General features: G+C 44.9%; 1 long non-coding RNA gene across 1 annotated transcript in view; it reads right to left on the bottom strand.

Moving 5' to 3' along the window:
- Positions 1-3,472: 3,472 nt before the first annotated feature.
- The window catches only part of LOC141110145 (uncharacterized), a 59,100-nt gene continuing 35,579 nt past the window's right edge, over positions 3,473-26,993 (bottom strand). Inside the window, exon 3 of the long non-coding RNA XR_012236248.1 lies at positions 3,473-4,039. This is a non-coding gene — a long non-coding RNA (uncharacterized lncRNA). The remainder of the gene's footprint in view (positions 4,040-26,993) is intronic.

The following is a 26,993-nucleotide window of genomic DNA, read 5'->3' as shown; positions in this document are numbered from 1 at the left end:
ATGTCCGACAGAAAAAGTCAGACGGAAACTTTTCATCGTATATTCCAATCGTGTGTATGCTTCATCTGACTTTTTTTTTCAAATTCTGATGGACCTATAAAGAGAACATGTTCTAAATATTTCCGACGGAACCAATTCCTATCAGGAAAACCGCTCGTCTGTTTGCTGTTCTGACTGACCAAAAACGACGCATGCTCTGAAGCAAGTACAGGAAGGAAGCTATTGGCTACTGGCTATTGAACTTCCTTTTTCTAGTCCCGTCATACGTGTTGTACGTCACCGCGTTCTGGACGGTCGGACTTTGGTCAGACTTTGGTTTGACCGTGTGTAGGCAAGGCCGCTTGAATGGGATTCTGTCGGAGTTCCATCGGAGAAATCTTCCAATGGAGTTTATTCCAATGGCAAAACCGGTCGTGTGTACAGGGCATATAGCTCAAAAAAAAGTTCTACAGATTTTTTTGTAGCTCGAATCGGGCAGATTGATGCATTTTTTAAGTTGTTCCATAGACATGCAAGGAAATGCTTGATTTGGGCGTTTTAGCGCGTTTTTTGAGCGATTTTCTGCTCAAATGCAATAATTAAATAAAGATAAGTAAATAAATACATAAAATACATAAATACATAATAAATTGTACGGAATATCTTCTGTATGATGTTAAACATGTGTACCAATGCTTTTCATATATTATGTACAATCTTGCAAATAAAAAGTTTGTTATAACGTAAAAAAAAATACATAATAAATTAAATAAAATAAAAATTTATAATAAATAAATTTAAAAAACCCTAACACTATAATTAACTCCAAACCCTAATATTGGCCCCTAACCCTAATATTAACCCCTAACCTTAATATTAACCCCTAACCCTAATATTAACCTCTAATCATAACCCCTAATATTGACCCCTAACCCTAATCCTAGCACCTAAACTCTAATAAATGCATAAAATTAAGTAAATAAATAATAGATATAAATAAATTAACCCCTAACCATGACCTTTAACCCTTAAAGAAAAGAAAAGAAAAAGGAAATACATAATAATAAATAAAAGTGAATGAAAAAGCTGAAAAACAGCAACAAATGATGATATAATGATTATATTTTTCTCTATTGGCTAGTAAAAAAAGAGCAAAGCTAGATAGATCAGATTGCAGGTGGCTGGAGTGACCTCTAGTTCTGGCAGTACCATAAGGTGAAAGTGTACCAAGGGGCCCCCAGGTGTCCCTAGCACAGACGCTCAGCGTCACCATTCCCAGATCACAAAATAACTTACAGGAAGCCGCCATCTGCTAGACTCATCTTCTCCGGGCATTGCCACACCGTGCCAGAGTCATTCCCATCATCCCAGCACCTGGAGGGAAATAAAGTTCATTCAACTGGCGCATTTCTGGGACTACTCTTCAGTGTTATGTGTTGTTAAAGGGCCGGCTATGACCCAAGAAGAAGGTCATATATAATGCTGTGTCTACATTGTGGCATTTTTATATAATAAATGTGTTAAACTGTAGCAAAGTGGATCCACCAATACACTGACCTGATAGTAAGCCCCACCCCCCTCCCTCCCCGAGGAACTCCCACTGTGCACAGTTACTCATAGTCACTGATGGACACAATCCAACCACCTTCTCAAGATCTTCTGCCTACTGCATAGTGCTCCATAGATCTGTACATTGCTGTGAGGGGAAGGGACAGGTTAATGGGTGGAAATATTAAGTGCTATGAGGAGGGTTGCATGGAGATGTACAATGCTATGAGGGCTGGATGGAGAAGGACAAAGCTATGAGAGGGTTGGGTGGAGATGTTCAATGCCAAAAGAGCATGGGTGGATAAGGCTATTGCTGTGCGACCGTTAGGTGGAGATGATTATTACTATAGGGGGATTGGTTGGAGAAGGGCAGAGCAATGAGAGGGTTAGGTGGAGATGTTCATTGCTATAAGAGAATGGGTGGATAAGGGTAATACTATGGGAGGGTTATGTGGAGATGTTCAGTGCTATGGAGGGATGGGTAGATGGGTAGTGCTATGGAAGGGTTAGGTAGAGATGTACTAATAAGAATAAGAATAAGTGGAGAAGGACAGTGCTATGATTGGTTGGAGATGTTTAATGCTATGGAAGGATGGAGAAGGACAGTGCTGCGTGATGGTTAGGTGGAGATGTTCAGTGGTATGGGAGGATGGGTGGAGAAGGACAATGCTATTTGAGGGTTAGGTAGGGATGTTCAGTGCTATAGGAGGATGGGTGAAGAAGGACAGTGATATGTGAGGGTTAAGTAGAGATGTTCAGTGCTATAGGACAGGGTTGTCAAAGTCCATTTCATTGCGCGCCGCATCAGCATTATGGTTGCCCTCAAAGGGCCGTTTGTATCTGTAAGAAGAGATGTCCAGAGCACCCAACCCCTGTACATCGAATGTCAAGAGCCCCCCACCATCACAAGAGTTCCCCACCCTCCCTTATATCACAGTGCACACCCTTTACCTTGTGCTGCTGCTGGGATGGAGCTGGGGGCGGAGCTGGGAAACAGAAAGTGCAGGGTCTGGAGGAAGACAGGAGGAATTCTGTTCTCTCTGCTGCCGACTACTGAGATAAAGTGTGGGCGCAGACGAGGTGGGTGCTGCAGCTGCAGGAGAGGTGCGAGGGCCACATGAAATGCCCTGGCGGGCTGGAATTGGCCTGCAGGCTTTGTGTTTGACACGTGCTCTAGGGGGATGGGTGGAGAAGGACAGTGCTATGGAAGGGTCAGGTGGAGATGTTTATTACAAGTGGTACTATGGGAGGGTTAGGTGGAGACGTTCTAAGCTAAATAGGGAAGTGGTGATATGGGGGTTGGGTGGAGATGTTCAGTGCTGTGGGGAGAAGTACGATGCTATAGGAGGATGGGTGAAGATGTTTGGTGCTATGGGGGCAACCAGTGCAGATGATGTAGGTAGCACTTTTCGCTACAACCCAACTTACTTTTAATAAATGAAACTTTGCAGGGAGCTCGTACTTTCTTTGTTTCTTAAAAATAAACTTGGTTAATGTAGCACCAGGAGGTTGAATCATTCAAATAAAGGAAAAGGAAGAATGTGAAGATTTTTCCTCTTATTAGGAAAATGTCTATGCTCCCTTTGGCAGTCAATTACGTGACAGCTTCCAAGGCATTAGTTAATGATCTCTGATACATTGAGGGCATGCATTATTCAGACAGAGCCTCAAACTGGCCTGCTGTACTCAAATATCCATTTGCCATTGGCTTTTGCCACAGACTACATGACCATTGCTTTAGCGGGAATCACGTGATTGGCCAACAGAGACATCCCTGAGCTTCATTGGCCTTACACAGTGTAAGTATTTCACATTCTCCATTTACTTTCCTTTTATGTTTTATCTGGTTAAAGTCAATCAGATTGGCAAATATTGTCTCTAGCAATCCATTAAGTAGTAACTGTCTGTTGAGATAATTTTGTATCTTCATAATATAATAGCTCATCCAAAACACTGATACTTAATGGCTGTTAATTTTTTTCACATATGATGATTAACAACCTATGCCAAAATAACATATTCTTAAATAAAAAGATAAAATGTACGTGGTGATTTCAGATAACATTTATCAAGTTTTATAACTGGGATGAGAACTTCTACAATAATCTTTGACCTGAGCCCCTGATGTTTAATATTGGCCTTGGATGTAGGAACTTTCACACACATATCTGTGAATGCCATAACTCTCTTTTTCACATAGAGTTTTTGTGTTTTCAGGGTTACTGTCTCTTTATCAGAGCCGGCATCCGGTGGAGGACAGTGACCGAATCTTCAGGATGGCTCTTCTCTTTCAATGAGCTCCAATCAGATTAGTAGATAGTGGAGCCGCGATGAGGATTTCCTGCTTCTACGTGACATAAAACACAGGCCATGTTGTTGGAGAGATGGAACGTTCTGTACGGCTGGACAGTGTCCGCATTAACCCCATCGGAGTGTTCATTCTGCTCAATGAAGTCTCATCTGCCTGTATTCTTCTCATCAGTACAATAATCCATTTGTAGGAGCCCTAGACCTAGAGATGAACACAAAAGACAATAACAAGAATAAATACTGCCCATCACGTTTTTATCTGATCAATCATTTGACCTGATCATTTCATTGTGATAAATACAACAAAGTGCTGCGCTCCCCTTATATACATAAATGCTGTGCTCTTGTAATCAAAGTAAAATGTGAAAAAACACATGTGATAAATAATCAACTCATTTAACGTAGTAAATATCCAGTGAAAAACCATAAAGCGAATGCAAAGTCCATCCAGCGTGTCCTTTATACTTAGATGAATTGTATAACTACAAATAATTGCCTCAAAACAATCCAGTGCTTCTTCATCCAAGTCTAAATATGTGCTCCAGCAAACCATGCGTGGTGGACTTCCAAACACCTCCTTCCCAGAAGCCCGAGTTCCTTTAGTGCTCACACTCAAATAAATTGTGCACTCACCAGACCTCCCTGACCCTCTTAAATTATTAAGTAGGTCCACAGTAGACAGGCGCAGAACAGAAAAAAATTGTTTAGTTCCCAATAGATTCGTTATCTTACTAATTTAGTTTCGTTATGGAGTTTGTTTAGTTTGGTTTCGGAATTCATTTAGTTTTCGTTAAATTTTGTTTTGTTTTCATTAAGATTTGTTTCATTTATACATTTTCTAACGAATTCTAACTTTTTCAGAACGATTAGAATTTGGATCGGTCGAAAAACGATGGACTGATTTGAATTCTGTGTGAAGAATAGCTGGTTGTTAGGCAGCATGCCGGGAAGCCTGCCACCCACGTCCATGACTCATCATCTGTCAGCAGGCTTCTCCACTGACAGATGAATGTAAAGAAAAGCAATTGCCCAGCAATAGAACAATGAGGCCCCCCACCCCCCAAAATCCATACCAGACCCTTATCTGGGCCCGGCAGGTCAGGAAAGGGGGAGACGAGAGAGAGCCCCCCCTCCTGTACATACCAGGCCACATACCCTCAACATGGGGGGGTGGGTGCTTTGGGGTGGGGGGGCTCTGCCCCCCCCCGCCCCAAACAAAATTGTCCCCATGTTGATAGGCACAAGGGCCTCTTTCAGACAACTGTGGCCGGTGGTTGTGAAGGTCTGCAGGCTGGGGGCTTAACAGAACCTTGAAGCCCCCTTTAACAAGTGGGCCCCCAGATCCCACCCCCCTATGAAAATGGGGTACATAGTACCCCTACCCATTCATCAAAAAAGTGTCAAAAAGTAATAAAAACAGAGACAGTTTTTGACAAATGCTTTATTAAAAAGATAAAAAAGGGGCTTCCAAATTCTGATAAGCCACCAGCCCGCAGACCCCACAACCACCGGCCAAGGTTGTGGGGATGAGGCCCTTGTCCCCATCAACATGGGGACAAGGTGCTTTGTGGTGGGGGGGGCACAGCCCCCCCACTCCAAAGCACCCACTCCCCCATGCTGAGGGCATGTGGGCTGGTATGGTTCAGGTGGGGGGCGCTTGTTCGTCTGCACCTTTGCCGGCATTCTTTTCTTTACATTAATCTGTCAGTGGGGAAGCCAGCTGACAGATGCTGAGTCATGGTTGTTAAGGAGCCGGGTGGCCGGCTTCCCGGCCCGCTGCTTAACAACCTGCTATTCTTCACACAGAATTCAAATCAGTTGATTGTTTTTCGACCGATTCAAATTAGACTCGTTCTGAAAACTTGGCATTCATTGGAAAATGAATAAACAAAAACAAACTTTAACGGATTTCAATGATATTTATTACTATTTCATAACAAAAAATGTATTTGGACCGAAACGAATTGCATATGTCTAGTCCACAGTAGCTTAGATTTCCGCTATCCTTCCAGGCAGCCTTCCATGTCACCTCCTTCCAGTTTTTGATCTTTACACCTTTTAATTCTTCAAATGCATTTTGGCCGTCATGAATAAACAATAGCATAAAATGCCATAGTGCAGTAATTTTCATTGCAATAGTAAAAATAAAAACACTTCCATGTGCGCACTCACATTAAAAATACAAATTTTCTTTGGGAAGATAATAGTGGTGTTTTTATTTGGTCGCATGTGCTCGCTGGTGTAAATGTAGTGTAAATGCATTTTTACAAAAAAGTTTAAAAAAAAATTCTACATTTTTAAGAAAGTTTACATATTTGTGTTGGGCCACATTCACAGCCGTCTTGGGCCACATGTGGCCTATGGGCCGCAGGTTGGACACCCCTATTTTAATGGGGGAAAAAAAGCAATACAATTTCCTCTGAAAGCTGAAACTCAACCATTCATTAAAATTTGACTTTTACAGTCCATCAAATTGTTTTACTCCAACCTGTGGAAAGACAATATCGACATTCTCTAGTTCAGGGGTATGCAAATTTTTCAAACAAAGGGCCAGTTTATTGTCCTTTAGACTTTAGGAGGGGCGGATTGTGGGCAGCGTAGGCAGTAAATGCCCCGGGCCCAGCATCAGTGAGAATAAATATGGCCTCAGGGTTTCGATGTCAGTAGAAGGAGGAGGAGGAGTGCCCCTATTAGTATGAGGAATAGTATCCCATCATTGGTATCAGTGGAAGAAATAGTGCCTCCTTCTTGGTGGAAGTGGGAGGAATAGTGCCCCAAGGGCCGGATAAAGGCTAGCAAAGGGCCACATCTGGCCCTTGGTCCACAGTTTGGAGACCTCGGCTCTAGTTGGATGATAACCTGGGACAATTAGTGTCACAGGACAGATATAAAGTCCTTATGCCAAGGTGGGACTGTTCAGATGTCCATTTGTGGAATGCTGAATTGTCATCAGGGAACTTTTCTGGTTTAGGGTTTAGTGACCATTTAACGTGCACAAGCAAAGAATGAGAAGAATAACCAGAGCCTTGTGTTTTTGTAGGGATGGAAAAAGATTTTTACACCTGTTCCAGGCAATGTATAAAGTGCAGTGACCCTGAGCAGGTGGATGTCATCACCAATGGATGAATACAGTGATCGGCTGATGTACTGCATTCCAGCTGTTCCACTTTAAGCCCACTTCACCGTCACATTGATAAGTATAATTATTCAGATAATACACATGTAAAAGCTCAGTCCAAATACGGCTGCTCCATATTCCACCCGCCATACATGTAGACGCATGAAACCACAGCCAGTAACCCACCGTCAGCCAGGCCTAGGGCACCACCTGTTTTCAATCTCTGGGATCCAACAAGGAGAAGAGCGGAGAGGTCACAATCCGGGGCCGGTAATACAATGCCTCAGACAATCACTGGAAGTTGGGGAATTTGGAGCTCATTAGGGAAATTAACCCCTCATCCTGATTGTGTGACAAAACTCCTTAAGCTCGCAGTTGAACCATGAACAAGCGGATTGAAGGGTACAGGCCACGGGGGACCTGGGGGGCAGCCATGTACAGCCGGCTTCTACAAATCACCATCCATCCATCCTCCTCTTAGGATTACTGTCAGCGGTAGACATCATTAACGGCAGAACCAATCAATGAGACGCTGCCACTTAGATGGCCGAGACACAGGAGGATTAACCTGATACTCAGCTTAACTCCACTGTTTCCTACCATGGGAACCACCAGAGCTCACACGGAGAATGGGACACTAAGCCAAAATCACTGAAGAGGTTTTATGACATTCACAGATAAGTATGAAGCATTTTCAGCAGATTATCGTTTATTGTAAACATAACATATCCTAAGATATTTAACATGAATGCAGTAAAAGTTCTCTTATACTGTCCTGACCCCATGTTCCTGTTTGTTAGCTCTCTATGTGAGCCACATCTGGCTAAAGAGTGCTTGCAGAAGCTGAGGTCCAACTCATGGTTTTCTCTGGAGCATAATAAAAAACCCTTTGTCCCAGCTTTAAAAGGTCTAGAAATCCCTACTGCAGAATTACTCCTCCAGCTCCAGAGTACTTCCAGCAGCTGAATTGCAGCTCATGGCTTCTCTGGAGCAAAAGAAAATCCTTAGTTTTAGCTCCAATAGGCCCAGAAACCCCAACTTTAGAACTGTTCAGCCACCTCCAGCTTGAGGCTTTCTCCAGAGCATAGGGAAATCTGTGGCACCAGCTCTCATAGGTCTCCCAAAGGTCAGCAGCTAAGCTCCAGCTCATTATTTCTCTGGAGCATAAGGAAATCCTTAGCTCTAGCTCCACTGTGTGTAGAAACCCCAACTCCAGACATATTCCTCTAGCTCCAGAGTGGTTCAGACAGCTGCTCTCCAGCTCAAGGCTTTATCTGGAAGATAAGGAAACCCTTAGTACTAGCTCTAATATGTCTAGAAACCCTGACTCCAGAATTATTCCTCCAGATCCAGAGTGCTTCCAGCAGCTGAGTTCCAGTTCTTGGTTTTCTCTAGACCATAAGGAAATCCTTAGCTCTAGTTCCAGTAGGTCCAGAAACCCTTTAGAAAAAATCTGTGAGCTCCAGAGTGCATCCAGCAGCTGAGTTCCAGCTTCAAGCTTTCTCCAGAGCATAAGGAAATCTGTAGCACCAGCTCCCATAGGTCTCCAATAGGTCAGCAGCAGAGCACCAGCTTGTGCGTTCTATGGAACACAAGGCCATCCCTAGCTCCAGCTTCAATAGGTGTATATACCCCAACTCCAAGATCATTCCTCTAGCTCCAGAGTGGTTCCAGCAGCTGCTCTCCAGCTCAAGGCTTCTTCTGAAAGATAAGGAAATCCTTAGTTCTAGCTCTAACATGTCTAAAAACCCTGACTCCAGGATCGTTACTCCAGGTCTAGAGTGCCTCCAGCAGCTGACCTCCAGTATGAGGCTTACTCTGGGACAGAAGAAAATCTTTCACTCCAATAAAAACACCAACTCCAGAATCATTCTTCCGGCTCCAGAGTAGTTTCAGCAGCTGAGTACCAGTTCAAGGCTTTTTCTGGGACACAAGGAATTCCTTAGCTCCAGATCCAAAAAACACCAACACCAGAATCATTCTTTTGGCTCCAGAGTGCCTCCAGCAGCTGAGCTCCAGTTTGAGGCATTCTCTGGGACATAAGGAAATCCTTAGCTCCAGCTCCAAAAAACACCAACACCAGAATCATTCTTCCGGCTTGGGACATAAGGAAATCCTTAGCTCCAGCTCCAAAAAACACCAATTCCAGAATAATTTATCTGGCTCCAGAGTGGTTTCAGCAACTAGGCTCTAGCTAAAGTGTTTCTCTGGAAGATGAGGAAATTCTGAGCTCCAGCGCCCATAGGTCTAAAAACCCTGACTCCAGAATTATTCTACATATAACTTCAGCAGCTGAATTCTGAGCTTTCTCCAGAGCATAAGGAAATACTTAGCCCGAGGTCCAATTGGTCTTGAAGCCTTACTCCAGAATCATTTCTCCAGCTCTAGAGTTGTTCCAGCAGCTAAGCTCCAGCAATAGGGCTTCTCTAGAGAGATATAAACCCTAACTGGATAACATTTAGCTTGCTCTGTGCACTGTGTATCATTAACAATTGCCATTTTTAATATCAAAACCCGTCTTCACCTTTTTTTTCCATCTTGTGCTGCATTCAGTGCTACTGATCTCCTACAACCTTTTTGCAGCTACTTCTTGTATGCAGGCATCCCAATGATGGCTGCATGGCATTTCTCAGGATGGGTATCCTAAAGGTAACAACGGTGGACCATACCTGTGTAATATGTGTTGAAACGGCCACTTGTAGTCTCCATTTGAAGAGCGACAACACAGGAGCACAATTGGGAGACAGAGCATTGCCACCCGATAACAGGAAGTGCCTGTCCAAGGTCCTTCATGGCAGGATTATCAGGGATAAATATATTTCAATGAAAGTTGAAGATTAATTATTAAATATTTTAATGATTGGCTTTACATATACTTTAACCTTCACACTGACAGCCTCGGTGACCAATCTAATCAGTGAACTGCTGCATGTCGGAGTGCCAGGTTCCCTATTGTAAGGATTAAGAATTGCAGCAAACCATGTAAGGAAATGATAATGATCTATTTCTGTAATAAAGGCCTCTGCGGGATTTGTTTGAGGGGTGGTTGGGAGGGGGGTGCATGTCGGTGACATCCATTATGCCACCACAGGCCGCGGCGCTATGCTATGTACAAGGGGGGATGCGGCTGTTTCGTGCCTCCCGCAGACTCAGCCAGTGAAATGCCTTTATATAGCTTTACGCAGCCACTTAATTCTAGAAAAAGAGAAGAAAAACATATTTTCATGCTGATATCACCCGTCATAAATCTCATTTTGTCAGCTCTATTTATTACCTATTAAACTAATAGCTGCAATACTTCTGCACAGAGTTAAAGACAATATAATTATGTAACATCCCCCGGGAGAAAGAACATTCCAATACTTCCAGCATGAAAACCAAAATCTCTGATTGAGCATCTGCGAGTTTATAGAATTACAGAAAATATTACAACATTAAAAGATGTCGTTAAAGATTATTATATTTTGTCTTCTCTGGTTCCCCTTTCCACTTTCATCAACGTGCTAAAAAAAAATAAAAAAATAAAAATAAAAAATAAAGCCTCTTTTTTTCGTTACATACCTTATTTTAGACCTGGTGATGTCAGCACTGGGTCTTTGTGCTTCTCTATGTAATGCAGACAGATCAAGGCTGGTGGGAGGGGCCAGCAGGAGACTGTACTGTTTCAGTACTCCTCACCAGAGCCCTGGTGCAAGCAGTGGGCCGGCTCTTGGGAGGAGTTATGCAAATATAAAAATGGCTTGTTGGGTGAATGTCAGTCTGGAGAAGTGGGAGTTCCTAGGCAGGCTGTATTTGCATGCTGACTGCCCTAGGAATGTACACCTGTGTTGCTGAGCCTTCATGTAGGGTTGCCACCTTTTCATCAAGCCAAATCCGAACACTTTAGTGGTGCACAACAATTTATTTTTGCAATTTACACTATAAGGTTGTAAAAGACCTGGGACACCTTTGGGTGCCCCAAAAAGAGTAGCATTGCAGCACATGTAGCGTCTCGTGATGAACAGTAGGTGTGGCCAAATTGTGTTTATAATGGGAGAAGCTTAAGGAGCATAGTTAAATCAAACAAGGTCAGTCTGTGCTCCAGTACAGTCCCCCAATCAGTCTGTCCTCCAGCATAATCCCCCCAGGTCAGCCTGTCCCCCAGTATAATCCCTCCTTGGTCAGCCTGTTCCCCAGTATAATAGCTCCCCCCCCCCCACCAAAATAATTAAAAGCACTGAAAACCGACAAGAGGGGAGAGGGGGATAAGAGGACTGGTTCTGCAGGGCTGTCACTGATGTGTCTGGGTTTCAGGTGGACTGAAACCTGGACACAGGATCTAAAACCCGGACTGTCCGGTTGAATCCTGGACAGGTGGCAACCCTACCTTCATGATTGAAAGAACTTAAATCCAATGAATAAAAGGGACGGGCCTGGGACAGTCAGCTGGAAATGTCTAGATCAGGGGTATTGAAATAAAATTCATGGAGATCCGATCAGTAAAATTTTCTTCCAGCAGAGGTCCGAATCGCATGTTTGTGTGATGTCTCAGATCCTTCCCATCACAGCTCCCTTCATTTTATATCACAATGTCCTCAGTCCCTGGCACATCAGTCACCCACTTCACATTAGTGTCCACTGCCCCCTTCACATCAACACCCCCTCCCCCACAGCACTGCCAGTACCCCCCTATTTACATCACATCCCCACAGCCCCCCCTTAGGTTAACCCCCCACAGCACTGCCCCCTTCACATCAACCCCCACAGCACTGCCCCCTCTTTACATCATCCACAGCCCCTCTTTACATCACCCCCCCACAGCCCCCCTTTACATCAATTCCCCACAGCACTGCCCCCTTCACATCAACACCCCCCCCCCACAGCACTGCTCCCCCTTTACATCATCCACAGCCCCCCTTTACATAAACCCCCCACAGCACTGCCCCCTTTACATCACATACCCCCAAACCTTTTTACATCACATCTCCCCACCCTCAGCACTGACCTGCTTCAAAACAACCCCAGAGCACTCCCCCCCCCCCTTTACATCTCCCCAATCACACACACAGCACTGCCCCCCTTCACATATTCCCTCCCCACCAGCAATCCCCCCCCCCTTCACATCTCCCCCCACAGCCCTGATCTTCTTTACATCTCCCCTCTCTTGGTCCCCTTCACATTACCCTCCCCCCCACAGCACTGCTCCCCTTTCACATCACCCTCCCCCTCCACCCCAATAATGTGCTCTGCCACCCCCTTCAAACCCCCCCACACACACAGCACTGCCCACTTCATGTCACCCCCCGCATTCTCCCCTTCACAGCCATGCCCTCTTGCCTACTTTACACAGAGCAGCCAGGATGCACAGCAGTACTGGATGGAGGGTGGGAGCAGGGGGCTGCTGAGCTTAAATTTTCCTATTTAAAAGCTGGTGAATGGTTGCTAGGACCGCCTGGTGCCCTAGCAACCAATCACCTGCTAGTTAAACTGGAAAGTTAACTCGTCCAGCTTCCCAGTGCGGCTGAGCCTCCCGCTCTCCACGCTGCCTTGAGAATGACAGCAGCAGAGGCCAGAGGGAAGGAAGGCTTCTAAATGGCACGACCGCAGGTCCAGATGGGACAGTGGCTCGGTCCGGATTCAGACTGCGGTCCGCCATTTAGTGATGCCTGGGCCAATGATGTCCTCCAGACAGGAAATGAAGTTGGCTCTATTTGACTTGCTGCAGCTTTTAATGCCCACGGTGGGAAGTAGACCTAGGACCTCCAGAACATAGATCTCACTCAGCTATGGATTCCAAGAGGTCCAGAATCCACCAAACACTGAATTATCACATATAGTTGGAGCAGACCTTTCAGGTGGCATGCAATGCTGGTAATATGTAGAGTGTTATTAGAATCACATTATTTCCAGCTCTGTAAAATCTCTAGTTGTAAATTCCGCTGTCACGCAACATTGACCATATCGTCGTTTTCTTGATACTTTGTATCGATGGAAGAGATCCAAATCTCCCTTTATGATTAATTCTGGTGAGGAAAGACACATGTGAAATGTATGAGATCCCCGGATTCCTGCTCGCTCTCCGCACACTTAAAATGCCATCAAAGGGGCTCCAGACTAAACGATGAAATATTTTCCTGCTTGAGAAGCATTTCTGATACAGAAATAACAAAATCTGCTGCAGCGTCCATCTGGCATCATGCAGAGCGCGGCCGGGCCGCCATGTTACTTCGTAGGTGGCGAGATCGCACTTTGAGGTAGAATTCGTTTTGCTTTTCCCATTGAATCCAAAACATTTTACCAAAATGGAAACAATTTGCAGAAATGTAAGGGAAGCAAAAACTCCATTTTATTCATCCCAAGTAGGAGGCTTTTCCAGGCGGGAGGTCTCATTCTGAGGCAGCAGGAAAGGTCTCTGCCAAAGTTGAAAACCCCTTTAATGCCAAACTCCAGACAGATATAAATGAAAGAAAAAAAAGAAAAACCAACTCCGAAAAACTTGAAAATGATCCCTTGCAGTGGAACTGTGCCTGCGCTGCAAGCGTTGATCGCTCTTTTAGGTCTAGCTGACTTATTTACTTACCAGATCCTCCACCCTTCCGAACTGCTAGATCAATCCCTGCATTGTCTTCTCCCCCATGTTCAAGCAGTCTAAGGTCCTGACATCATCAAGACCAACACAACACCCATAGCCCTGCATTGGGTATGACGAGTCTGATGGCCCTGCATTGGGTATGATGAAGCTGATGGCCCTGCATTGGGTATGACGAGGCTGATGGCCCTGCATTGGGTATGACGAGTCTGATGGCCCTGCATTGGGTATGGTGAGGCTGATGGCCCTGCATTGGGTATGGTGAGGCTGATGGCCCTGCATTGGGTATGGTGAGGCTGATGGCCCTGCATTGGGTATGATGAAGCTGATGGCCCTGCATTGGGTATGATGAAGCTGATGGCCCTGCATTGGGTATGACGAGTCTGATGGCCCTGCATTGGGTATGACGAGTCTGATGGCCCTGCATTGGGTATGATGAAGCTGATGGCCCTGCATTGGGTATGACGAAGCTGATGGCCCTGCATTGGGTATGATGAAGCTGATGGCCCTGCATTGGGTATGACGAGGCTGATGGCCCTGCATTGGGTATGATGAGGCTGATGGCCCTGCATTGGGTATAATGAGGCTGATGGCCCTGCATTGGGTATAATGAGGCTGATGGCCTACAACTGTGTGCATCCCCGGTAGTTGTCAGGCCCCCCCCCAAGAAAAAAAACCCCAGTGGTGATCAAATACCACCAAAAGAAAGCTCTATTTGTGGGAACAAAATGATACAAATTTAGTTTGGGTACAGTGTTACATGACCACGCAATTGTCATTCAAAATGTGAGAGTGCTGAAAGCTGAAAATTGGTCTGGGCAGGAAGGGGGGAAAGTGCCCAGTATTGAAGTGGTTAATGTATAGAATGCAATAATTTGCCTTTACAATTTCTTTAATGTGCTTCTTCTTGAGCCTCTCAAATGAGTCTCGTTCAGTGGGCGGTACCAACACGACGGCGGGGTGGGGATCATTTTTGCCGCACCATGATGCAAAGCACTGTGGCTGCAGCATATGTTCACACACCCCTTGCTTTTGCAGCTTTAAGCCCCCGTTCACGTTGGCTGCTGCTTTGAAATCCTGTGACTTCATCTGAAATTGCACGATTTCAAAGTCGCATGTCAGTGCGACTTGGAAAACATCTGTGCGGCTTCATGCACAACTGTCTATCCAAGTCGCACCCGACATCGCCAAAATGAGTGCAGGAACTACTTTTTCAAACCGGTGCGGCACCGCAAAGTCGGCGTTGCACCGATTTGAACAGAGCAATTGCTGGTAATAGGCTGCAACTTGTCATGCGATTTGACCCGTCAAATCTCATTACAAGTCAATCCAATGTGAACGGGGGCTTAGGGGGAGTGGGTGGGGTGGTATAACTGTGGCTCAACCCCCCCCAATTGCTAGTATAAATGAGGCCTTCCTCTCTCTTAGAATAAATAAGCAATTAACCCTTGCAGTGCAGGAGCAGCCCCAATGGAAGGGATCCTTTTTTTTTCAAGCAAGAAGTGTTAGTAACTGAATGTGACCTGGTATGAGCCTCCAGCATTTCCTGTACAGCAGAGTTTAGTCTGGGAGAGGGACAAGTAGCACAAAAGTGATAGAGAGACAAGCTCATTAGTCTGCTCTTCTCATTTCACTGTCCAATGACAGGTTGGGGCAGGGACAAGACCTGTAAGTTATACTTCACTACAGCAGAGAAAAGACAGGTCTCTTGTGCTGTCAGACAGGGTTGTTCTTTGAAGCAGAGCAGTGTAAATCTTAGGAATGGATGGACAGAAATACAACTCTATTTGCAGGTTAAAAATTAAAGGGAAGAAGACACATGTGGCAGCATCATAAGGATGAATTGCCATAAATGACAAAATAAAGACTGTACAGTGCCTTGAAGAAGTATTCATACCCCTTGAAATTTTCCACATTTTGTCATATTGTTACAACCAAAAACGTAAATGTATTTTATTGGGATTTTATGTGATAGACCAACACAAAGTGGCACAAAATTGTGAAGTGGAAGAAAAATGATAAATGGTTTTCAATTTTTTTTACACATAAATATGTGAAAAGTGTGCAGGGTACGTTTGTATAGCGCCCCCCTGAGTCAATACTTTGTAGAACCTCCTTTCACTGCAATTACAGCTGCAAGTCTTTTTGGGGATGTCTCTACCAGCTTTGCACATCTAGAGAGTAACATTTGTGCCCATACATATTTTGCAAAATAGCTCAAACTCTGTCAGATTGGATGGAGAGCATCTGTGAACAGCAATTTTCAAGTCTTGCCACAGATTCTCAATTGGATTTAGGTCTAGACTTTTACTGGGCCATTCTAATGCCCTGTATACACGATAGGATTTTCCAACAACAAAATCCATGTTTTTTTTCCGACGGATGTTGGCTCAAATTTGTCTTGCATACACACGGTCACACAAATCTTATCAAGAACGTCAAGAACGTGGTGACATGCAATACGTACAACGAGCTGAGAAAAATGAGGTTTAATAGCCAGTGCGGCTCTTCTGCTTGATTCCGAGCATGCGTGGAACTTTGTGCGTCGGAATTGTGTACACACGGTTGGAATTTACAACAACAGATTTTGTTGTCGCAAAATTTGGGATCCAGATCTCAAATTCTATGTGTCGGAAATTCCGATGGAAAATGTCCGATGGAGTCTACACACGGTCGGAATTTCCGACAAGAAGCTCCCATCGAACATTTTCCGCCGGAAAATCCTATCGTGTGTACGGGGCATTACAGATGAATATGCTTTGTGCTAAACCAGGGGTGCCCAAACTTTTTTCAAAGAGGGACAGATTTGATGAAGTGAACATGCGTGAGGGACGACCATTTTGCCTGACATTCTTTGATCCATTACAAATTGGTCTAAGCATGTTCATCTGAGCACTAATACACTGCAAACAGGACTTCTTATGGCTTTCTTCTTGCCACTCTTCCATAAAGGTCAGATTTATGGAGTGCATGACTAAGGCTGCGTACACACGATAGGATTTTCCGACGGAAATGTTCGATGGGAGCTTGTTGTCGGAAATTCCGACCATGTGTAGACTCCATCGGACATTTTCCATCGGAATTTCAGACACACAAAATTTGAGATCTGGATCTCAAATTTTCCGACAACAAAATCCATTCAGAATCAAGCAGAAGAGCCGCACTGGCTATTGAACTTCATTTTATTTGGCTCTTAGTACGTCACCGTGTTCTTGACGTTCGGAATTTCCGACAAAATTTGTGTGACCGTGTGTATGCAAGACAAGTCTGAGCCAACATCCGTCGAAAAAAAACATGGATTTTGTTGTCGGAAAATCCTATCGTGTGTACAGGGCAATATAGTTGTCCTGTGGACAGATTCACCCACCTGAGCTGTGGATCTCTGCAGCTCCTCCAGAGTTACCATGGGCCCCTTGGCTGCTTCTCTGATTAATGCTCTCCTTGCCTGGCCTGTCAGTTTAGGTGGACGGCCATGTCTTGGTAGGTTTGCAGTTGTGCCATACTCTTTCCATTTTCAGATGATGGATTGAATAGTGCTCTGTGATATGTTCAAAGCTTGGGACATTTTTTTATAACCTAACCCTGCTTTAAACTTCTCCACAACTTTATCCCTGACCTGTCTGGTGTGTTCTTTGGCCTTCATAATGCTTTTTGTTCACTAATATTCTCTAACAAACCTCTGAGGGCTTCACAGAACAGCTGTATTTATACTGAGATTAAATTACACACAGGTGGACTCTATTTACTAATTAGGTGACTTCTGAAGGCAATTGGTTCCACTAGATTTTAGCCACTTGAGGTCCGGGCCATAGCCGAATGACGGATACAGCGCGGACCTCAATTTCTAGGAGGCCGTCATGGGACGTCCTCCCCTGTGCATGCGCACAGCACGCACCCTGCAGGGCGCGCGGTGTGCGCGCTGTGATCACCGAGTCACGGAGACTCAGATGATCACAGATCCGAGTAAGGGGCCGGTCCCGGCCCCTTACCATGTGATCAGCTGTCAGCCAATGACAGCTGACCACATGATGTAAACAAAAGATCGGTGATCAGTTTTGTTTTCTCCTCACACTGACAGCGTGAGGAGGAAAAAAAAGCCAATCACCGGCTTATGTCAAAGGGAGATCGGTCCCGAAGAGGAAGGAGGCACATATGCCTTATCTGTGCCTGAAAGTGCCATCTGTCATTGCCACCTGCCAGTGCCCACAGTGCCCAGCAGTGCCACCTATCAATGCCCACAAGTGCCACCTATCAATGCCCACCAGTGCCACCTATCAATGCCCATCAGTGGTGCCAATCAGTGCCACCTAGCAGTGCTGCCATTAATCAGTGCCCACTCAGTGCCCATCACTGCCACCCATCAGTGCCCAGCAGTGCCACCTATCAATGCCCACAAGTGCCACCTATCAATGCCCATCAGTGGTGCAAATCAGTGCCACCTAGCAGTGCTGCCATTAATCAGTGCCCAATCAGTGCCCATCACTGCCACCCATCAGTGCCCATCAGTGCCACCTCATCAGTGTACATCAACGAAGGAGAAAAATTACCTGTTTGCAAAATTTTATAACAAAATATAAAAAAATATATAATTTTTTTTTTTAAACTCTGACTTTTTCAATTTTTTTAACAAAATCTAAAAACTGCAGAGGTGATCAAATACCATCAAAATAAAGCTCTATTTGCGGGAAAAAAATGATAAAAATTTCATTTGGGTTCAGTGTAGTATGACCGTGCAATTGCCATTCAAAGTAAAAGCTGAAAGTTGGTCTGGACAGGAGGGGGGTTTAAGTGCCCTGTAAGCAAGTGGTTAGTTAGAGGTATCAGAGTAAAGGGGTCTGAATACAAATGCACACCACACTTTTCACATATTTACTTGTAAAAAAATGTTGAAAACCATTTATCATTTCCCTTCCACTTCACAATTATGTGCCACTTTGTGTTGGTCTTTCACATAAAATCCCAATAAAATACATTTATGTTTTTGGTTGTAACATGACAAAATGTGGAAAATTTCAAGGGGTATGAATACTTTTTCAAAGCACTGTAGCATGTGTGGGCAGCATCAATCCCCCGGCCAGCCCCACACTCAGTGTTGTATAATGGTGACCTGTGATTTAGGATCATTAGCTAGTTTCCAAATCGCTGGCTGGGCTCTTCCCCTGCAAAACTCAAGCTGTCAGCAGTGGTTTCTGTTCCTGGGAAAGTTCCCTGAAGACGTCACTCGGACGCCATATGCTCCCACTTATTCTCATGTTGTGTCACTGATATCCAAAATCCACTGACCTCATCTGTCTGAGGGCCCCGGGGACACCCAACCATCCCAGCAAAAGCTTTCCTTCTGTTTGTTTTTCTCCACCTTGTTATCTGGTAATATTATCGGAATTACAGCATTTCGCGTTGTCTGTGTATATTTTATTTTGCGCAAATTCATGTCCATTGGGCTCATAGGTAACAGATATGTCACGTTATCGGGTCAGGAGCTCATCTTACATCATAAGATTCCCCCAATTCCCGCACATCGCTGACTGGACCCAGCTGCTCCAACATCTGTCCACACAGCTATTACTGATCCGCCCGGCGTTCTGTATGGACACAAGACGGAGGGGAAACTCTCATTATGTGAAGGGGGGAAAGACTTAATCACACAGCCTCTTAATGATCACTGATCTTAGGCTCGGTTCTGATATATGCGTTGCGGGAAACGCAGCGCATCCTGTGCATTTCCCGCACTGCATTGAAATCTCAAGGCGTTCATGGAAACCGCAGCAGGTGTCAATGTTAAGTTAACGACACACCAAAGTGGTTTTCAAAGTGCAGTGCGATGGATAGAATCCAATCGCATAGGAGTGAACACCCATGCAATCTGATTCCAGTGTGGGGAAAAAAAAAGGGTCCTGCACCTTTTTTTGTGCAGATGCAGTGCAATTTGAGCCATACAAATTGTTAAGGAACTATGTAAGTTCTGTATATAATTGTATTCTATTTTGTATGTATTGCACACTGCCCTCACTGTGCACACGGCACTAATAATGTTTTAAGCACATGTTCGCATTCTTTCAAGTCCTGATTAGAATTAGTCTGCCTATGTTACGCCCTTTGTTACCATAAACGTACAATTCTAATATTAAAGTGGAGTTCCACCCCAAAAAAAAAAAAAAATAATGAATATGCATAAAAAAAAAAAAAAAATTAAAAAGAAAAACATTTGGAGAAAATTTTATTTTTACTCACCTATTAATGCCTGTTGCTAGGGGGTCCCTCGTAATCTGCCTCCTTCAGCGACTGGGCTCCTGACGTCACTTCCCTTGGTGCATTAAGGGAGATCAGCTCTCCCCCCCCTCCCTCTAGGAAATCATCTGGGACACGTCACAGGTCCCAGATGATTGCGCGGCCAGTCACGGCGCGCGATGCGGCTTGCACAGTGGGTGCCCGGCTGTGGAGCCACAGCCGGGCGCCCACAGTTACAATGCCGGCGCCGCAGAGCGGAGGGGGAGACGAGAGGGGCTTCGATCCCCCGCATCGCTGGACCGTGGGACAGGTAAGTATCCGATTATTAAAAGTCAGCAGCTGCAGTATTTGTAGCTGCTGACTTTTAATTCTTTTTTTTTTTTTTAGGCGGAACTCCGCTTCAATGTGATACTTACATAATCATGTGTATAAAAGCCTTCAATTGCGTCATAATACCTTTTTGGTACAACCATATGGTTGTTTCAGCGAGAAGACTTGGGTAAGGAGGAAGGAGTGTCCAGAAAAATGCAACTCTTAATGTAGGGTGCACAAATCGTTTATTGGAAATTCAAACATGCACATCGGGCCAACGTGTTTCGGGGGGAATGAACTCCCCCTTCTTCAGTGTCTGCCTCGGCATCATCACTTGCTGGAGATCTGTCAGTTTGAAATTTAGAAATCGCTCTAGGAACCACCTTCCTTCATAAGTCCTGAAGAAGGGGAAGTCCATTGCACTTTCAATAAATGTTTTGTGAACCCTATAACAGCAGTAGCATTTTTCTGGACACTAGGTGCTCCTTACAGGTCACCCAAGTCTTTTTGCTGAACTGACCACTTGGTTGTACCAGAGAAGTAGCAGCCCAAGACCCCAAGTGGATCCACCACCACCATACGCCATTGGGCTCAACCCACAGCAAGTGATTCCTTCCTCACTGCCTATGGAGCCACTACCTACATCTAGTGACCGATCCAGTCTGTCCAACGTGGTCTCCAGCCCAAAGTAGATCATTTAAAAGTTGGGAAAATTTTTTAGAAAAAAAAAAACACCATTTCCAAAAGTTTCACCAATTTATAAAGCTGATCTCGGGAATTTCGTCTATCTGTTAATTTTGAATAAATTGACAACATCACTTCTGGGAGTCAGCAACCTGTTCCACATTAGGTTCCCTTGCACACAGGGCCATCTAGATGCAGTGCGCCCAGACTGTCCATATTAGTGCACCCAGGGGGGGACAGGTGCAGTGTCCAGCCCGGCTGCAGGTAACATGTCAAAGTCTATGGCAGGCAGTGGCTGGATGGGGCTTAAAGCTGCACTAACTAGTACCAGTGTTCAGGGCCCTGTGTGTTCAGGAATGAAGGCCCAGAATGCAGGTCTTTGACGCTGGCCCTGCACTAGAAACATAATAAATATTCCATATAAATAATGACTTGTAGAAGTTTTAGGATCTGCATGCAGTTGTGTATTTACCAAGAAAGAGTTTGTTAGGGGAGGGGGGAGGAAGGAGGTTTGGTTTAAAGGGTAACTTCACTTTCATAGGGAAAAAAAAACAAATAATACAACAACAAAAAAAGATTGTATACAATTGCGACACAAGTCATATTGTAGGTTGAGGAGTGTGTCTATGGGAATGTTTGACCATTCTTCCAGAAGCCCATTTGTGAGGTCAGGCACTGATGCTGGACGAGAAAGCCTGGCTCACAGTCTTCACTCTAATTCATTCCCAGAGGTGTTCTATTCAGGCCTCTCTTCAGGCCAGTCAAGTTCCTCCACCCCAAACTCGCTCATCCATGTCTTTATGGACCTTGCTTTGTGCACTGGTGTGCAGTCATGTTTGAAGTGGAAGGGGCCATCCCCAAACTGTTCCCACAAAGTTGGGAGCATGAAATTGTCCAAAATGTCTTGGTATGCTGACACCTTTAGAGTTCCCTTCAATGGAACTAAGGAGCCAAGTCCAAGCCCTGAAAAACAACCCCAAACCATAATCCCCCCTCCACCAAATGATTTGGACCGGTGCACAAAGCAAGGTCCATAAAGACATGGATGAGTGAGGCCTTCTGGTCCAAAATCGAATGCTCTTCTGGAAGAATGGTCAAACATTCCCACAGACACACTCCTAAACCTTGTGGAAAGCCTTCCCAGAAGAGTTGAAGCTGTTATAACTGCAAAGGGTGGGCCAACTCAATATTGAACCCTACAAACTATGACTGGGATGCCATTAAAGTGCATGTAAAGGCAGGCATCCCAATACTTTTGGTAATATGGTATATGTCTGCCAAAGACCCACATAAGGGGTCAACCAGATGACACGTTTGGCACTGAAGTTCCAGGACGTGTGATAAGCCAGAACTTGGGTGGCTCTGCCCACATCCAAAAGCAATCTTTGCGTCTGTGGGGCACATCGCAGCATGGAGCGGACAGAGATGAATGGCACCGATGATATACGGGCGTTTCTGTGGGCACAGGATGGTGTTTTGGCAGCTGCGCAGCCATTTATTATGGGCCTGTCAGATGGATGACGATATATCATATTCTGGGGAGAGGCTCACTGGGGCCCTAGACCGGTCTACATTCCATGTCCCGCTGTCAGGCTGGAAGGGCCTAAAGCAAACACATGTTGTAATGCGGAGCGGAGCCCCTCGTCATCCTCTGCACATGGTGCTAATTTGTGCCGAGAAAGAGTTAAGCTTCTCCTTATTATTTATAACACAATCTGTGGCCGGGGGAGCCCCACCCATGAATGATGTTTGGCTTACTTACTTTGAATAATAAATAATGTATTTTTCTCATTCCTCGTCATTGCGGATAATGTAAATGTTGATTTATTCCCAGAAGTACCAGAAACACATGGAAGGAGAGTCTGAGCCTCCAGAGCTGGACGGCTAACAACTGACTTCTGCCCACGTGTTTCCATACATCAGAGTCATGGCAGAGGAGAGGAGGAGAGCGGATCGTTCCTGGGATCGGGAGCCCCCTTTATTACACCAACATATATATTACAATCCCCGAAGGTTGTAGGTACAGATGAGTGGAGTGATTATACTGAACTATTGCCTTGAAATTACCATATTTCACCATTTGCTAAATTTTAGAGACCCTTCAAGTGGCTCATCAAGCTGCTTAGACGATATTTACTTAAAAAAAATATTCTTAAAAAGTTAAAGTGATATTAACCGGTTCAATACCGGGCATTTTTCACCCCCTTCCTTCCCAGACCAATTTTTAGTTTTCAGTGCTGTCGCAATTTAAACGACAATTGCGCGGTCGTGCGACGTTGTACCCAAACAAAATTGACGTCCTTTTTTCCCCACAAATAGAGCTTTCTTTTGGTGGTATTTGATCGCCTCTGCGGTTTTAATTTTTTGCGCTATAAACAAAAGAAGAGCGACAATTTTGAAAAAAAACACAATATTTTTTACTTTTTGCTATAATAAATATCCCAATTTAAAAAAAAAAAAAAAATTTTTTCCTCAGTTTAGGCCGATACGTATTCTTCTACATATTTTTGGTAAAAAAAAAAAAAATCGCAATAAGCGTATATTGATTGGTTTTAGCGTCTACAAAATACGGGATAGATTTATGGCATTTTTAAAAAAATGTTATTTATTTATTTTTTTTTACTAGTAATAGCGGCGATCTGCGATTTTTTTTCCATGACTGCGACATTATGGCGGACACATCGGACACTTTTGACACATTTTTGGGACCATTCACATTTATACAGCGATCAATGCTATAAAATTGCATTGATAACTGTATAAATGTGACAGGCAGGGAAGGGGTTAACCACTAGGGGGAGACGAGGGGTTAAATGTGTTTCCTAGGGGAGTGATTCTAACTGTAGGGGGAGGGGACTCACAAGGGGAGGAGACCGATCAGTGTTCCTCTGTACTGGGAACACAGATCGGTCTCCTCTTACCTGACAGGACGTGGATCTGTGTGTTCACACACACAGATTCACGGTCCTGCTCGGTTAACGGGCAATCGCGGGTGCCCGGCGGACATCGCGGCCGCCGGGCACGCGCACCGGGTCCGGAGTAACGCGGCGGCCGCAATGTCTGCCGGGCACCCGTGATTGCCCGGGAAGCCCAGGACGTCATATGACGGCCACCCAGGATGGGAGATCCCATCTGTGGCTGTCATATTACTATACGCGGGTATTGAATTGGTTAAAGCTTCATATTTTTTTTTTGTAAAATAACAAACATGTTATACTTACCTGCTCTGTGTAATGGTTTTACACAGAGCAGCCCCGATCCTCTTCTTCTCGGGCCCCCCCACCGGCGCTCCTGGCTCCTCCACCTTGACCGGTGCCTCCAATAACAAGCCACTTGCTATGGGGACACTGGTGCACGTTCGATTCCGAGCCACGCTCTATGCATCCATAAGACACACAGCCGTGGATCGCCCCACATCCCCGCACTCTCCTCATTGGCTTACTGGCTGTGATTAACAACAGTGGGAGGCAATGGCAACCACTGCTGAGTCTCAGCCAATGAGGAGAGAGAGACCCAGGACAGCCGAGGTCGACAGCCATGTACTAGTGTAAGTACGAATGTGAGTTAGGGCCCTTAGATTGTAAGCTCCTTGAGGGCAGGGACTGATGTGAATGTGCAATATATATGTCAAATCTGTTTAAATTGATGGTGCTATATGAGTACCTGTAATAAATAAATAGATGATCATAAGGAGTCTTCAGCATTTGACACTTCCAGAAGTGTCAGATGCCTATGTCCACCCTTCCCTCGATTTTCAATATGTGATGTGATTCTGACCACTAGTGTTGGGCGAACGGTTCGGCGAACACACAAATTTGCGGGGCGCTTGGCGGAATGTTCTCCGCCGAGCGCCCCAAAATGCACTGTGCGCTTCACAGTGTATTCTAGGGCCCTTATTTGATCGCTGGTCAGGTGCAAGGCTTTGCCAATTAGGGCACGGAGCAATGTCAGAGCCCTGATTGGACAAAGTGATGATTACTTTGATTCAAGAGCACCTCTAGAAGGTTACGGGGTGAAGGCACCACCAACACCCAAAGACCAGTTTTTCTGCACCTGTTACTTCTATCCGAAGTCTGCGAAAGAGACACCAGACTTTATCTAATGCAAATGTTAATCTTGGGCTGTGTACTATCATTTGGCTTCTTCACATAAGACTCACTGTAGTGCAAAACTTTGTTATTTCCCTCCAAAGTCTGCCAAAGAGAGACCAGAATTTATAAAAAAAATCTCTAATCTTGTTGATTGGTTGATCCTGAGTGCACTTAAATGTGGCCTCATCATACAGACAGGCTCCCCAAGCTGTTGTTATATGCTACAGATGGGCCACTTTACATGCAGACTAAGGGGACCCCCCAGGCATATTTAAAGGAAACTTTCATTTTTATTGTTTCACTTTAACCATCATTAGAACCACTCCTCCTTTAAAAACGATCTTTTTTCTAAGTTTTTTTGCATTGGTACATGTTCCCCAGGGCAGTAGCTGGGCCCTCATACCTTTTTTATGGCCAACAACTTGCATATAAGCCTTCAATATGGGCACTTTTTATTTTTCAAGTTTGGGTCCCATAGACTTCAATGGGGTTTGCGGTTCGGGTCCAAACTTTTGTGATGTTTTGGTGCGGGGGTGGGGGGTGGCCCATCTGACCATCTACATTGTTATAGGACACACCAGTGGTCTAGGGGGGAACAGAACTTTGCAGTAGGGGACATGGGGACTGACCCTCCAAGAAGTGTCAAAAGACTTTGATAGAGGCTGCTGTGCTGGAACGGAGGTGCGGTAAGAGACATGGTTTGCTGGGGAGGTAAATATACCACCTCTTCTACTGCAGGGTGCTGTATTAGGATTTTTGGGTGGTAAAGACAGAGTTGTTAATCATTTTTTTTTCAACTAAGTCAGCTGAGAGAATACAGCATAAATTCGAATGCATTTCCCTCACTTGCGGAAACCCAGGCTGTGGAGTGGCAACATTTTGGTCCATTTATGGCCAGCTTAGGGCTTTCTGTACATGCAAGATAAATTCTCAGGTGCCATGTACAGCCATCCATATATATACCCCGGGGAAAATAATTATTTGATCCCTGCAGATTGTGTAAGTTTGCCCACTTACAAAGAAATGAAGGGTCTATAATTTTTATCACAGGTGTATTTTATATGATAGAAACAGAATATCAACCAAAAATCCGTATAAAACACATGATACAAATGTTATAAATGGAGTTGTAGTTCAGTGAGTAAAATAAGTATTTGATCCCCAAGCAAAACATGACTTAATACTTGGTGGAGAAACCCTTGTTGGCAAGCACAGAGGTAAGACATTTCTTGTAGTTGGTGACCAGCTTTGCACACATCTCAGGAGGGATTTTGGTCTACTCTTTACAGATCTTCTCTAAATCCTTAAGGTTTCTTGGCTGTAGAAGTCGATCTAACCACTGATTTCTGGGCTTGTTAGAACATTTTTCTCCATCAGTGCTGATCGGTGTATTCTGACAATGGAGAGACCCCCGCTGTCAAAATACACTGTCTCAAGGGGAGGATTTCTCTATCAACCTTGATTGTGTGGATGGAGGAATACATTAAGGCCTCTTTCACACGGGGGATCCGTATGTCCGTTTTTCATCCTTCCGTTTTCGGATGAAAAACGGACATACATTCATCCCTATGGAGCGTCGGATGTCAGCGGTGACATGTCCGCTGACATCCGACCCCGCTCCGATCCGAAAAGTGTAACGGAGGAAAAACCTACTTTTCCCTCCGTTTTCGGATCGGATCGGATGACGACGGACACTACGGACCGTCATCATCCGATCCCCCCATAGGGGAGAGCGGCGCTCTGACAGGTCCGTCGCTGCACAGCGTGCAGCGATGCACCTGTCATCTTCCTGCTCAGCGGGGATCGGCGGAGCGATCCCCGCTGAGCAAGCGGATGTTCACGGGGCGGATCATGACTGATCTGCCCCGTGTGAAAGAGGCCTAATTTTTTTTTTTTTTTTGTTCAGCATGCTGGCCAAATGAAAAATTATGAGCCATCTATGGCCAGCCTAGCTCTACACACAACAGATGCAGCAAAATGTGCAGTAAAAAACACGTAGACTGGAATGTGTAAAATGCTCCATGAGCTACCTTTGTTGCGCATAGTGCAGCCCATTGTAATCAATCGATGCATGTTGCACAAAAATCACGCAAAAAAATGCACTCATTCTGGGAAGGCACAGATGTGATTAAGGCCTAAGAAAAAAAGACAGTAT

The sequence above is a fragment of the Aquarana catesbeiana genome, linkage group LG10, assembly GCF_042186555.1.
Source record: "Aquarana catesbeiana isolate 2022-GZ linkage group LG10, ASM4218655v1, whole genome shotgun sequence".
Taxonomy (NCBI): Eukaryota; Metazoa; Chordata; class Amphibia; order Anura; family Ranidae; genus Aquarana; species Aquarana catesbeiana.
Note: the sequence above shows the minus strand (reverse complement) of the source record. Positions and strands in the feature narration are given on the sequence as shown.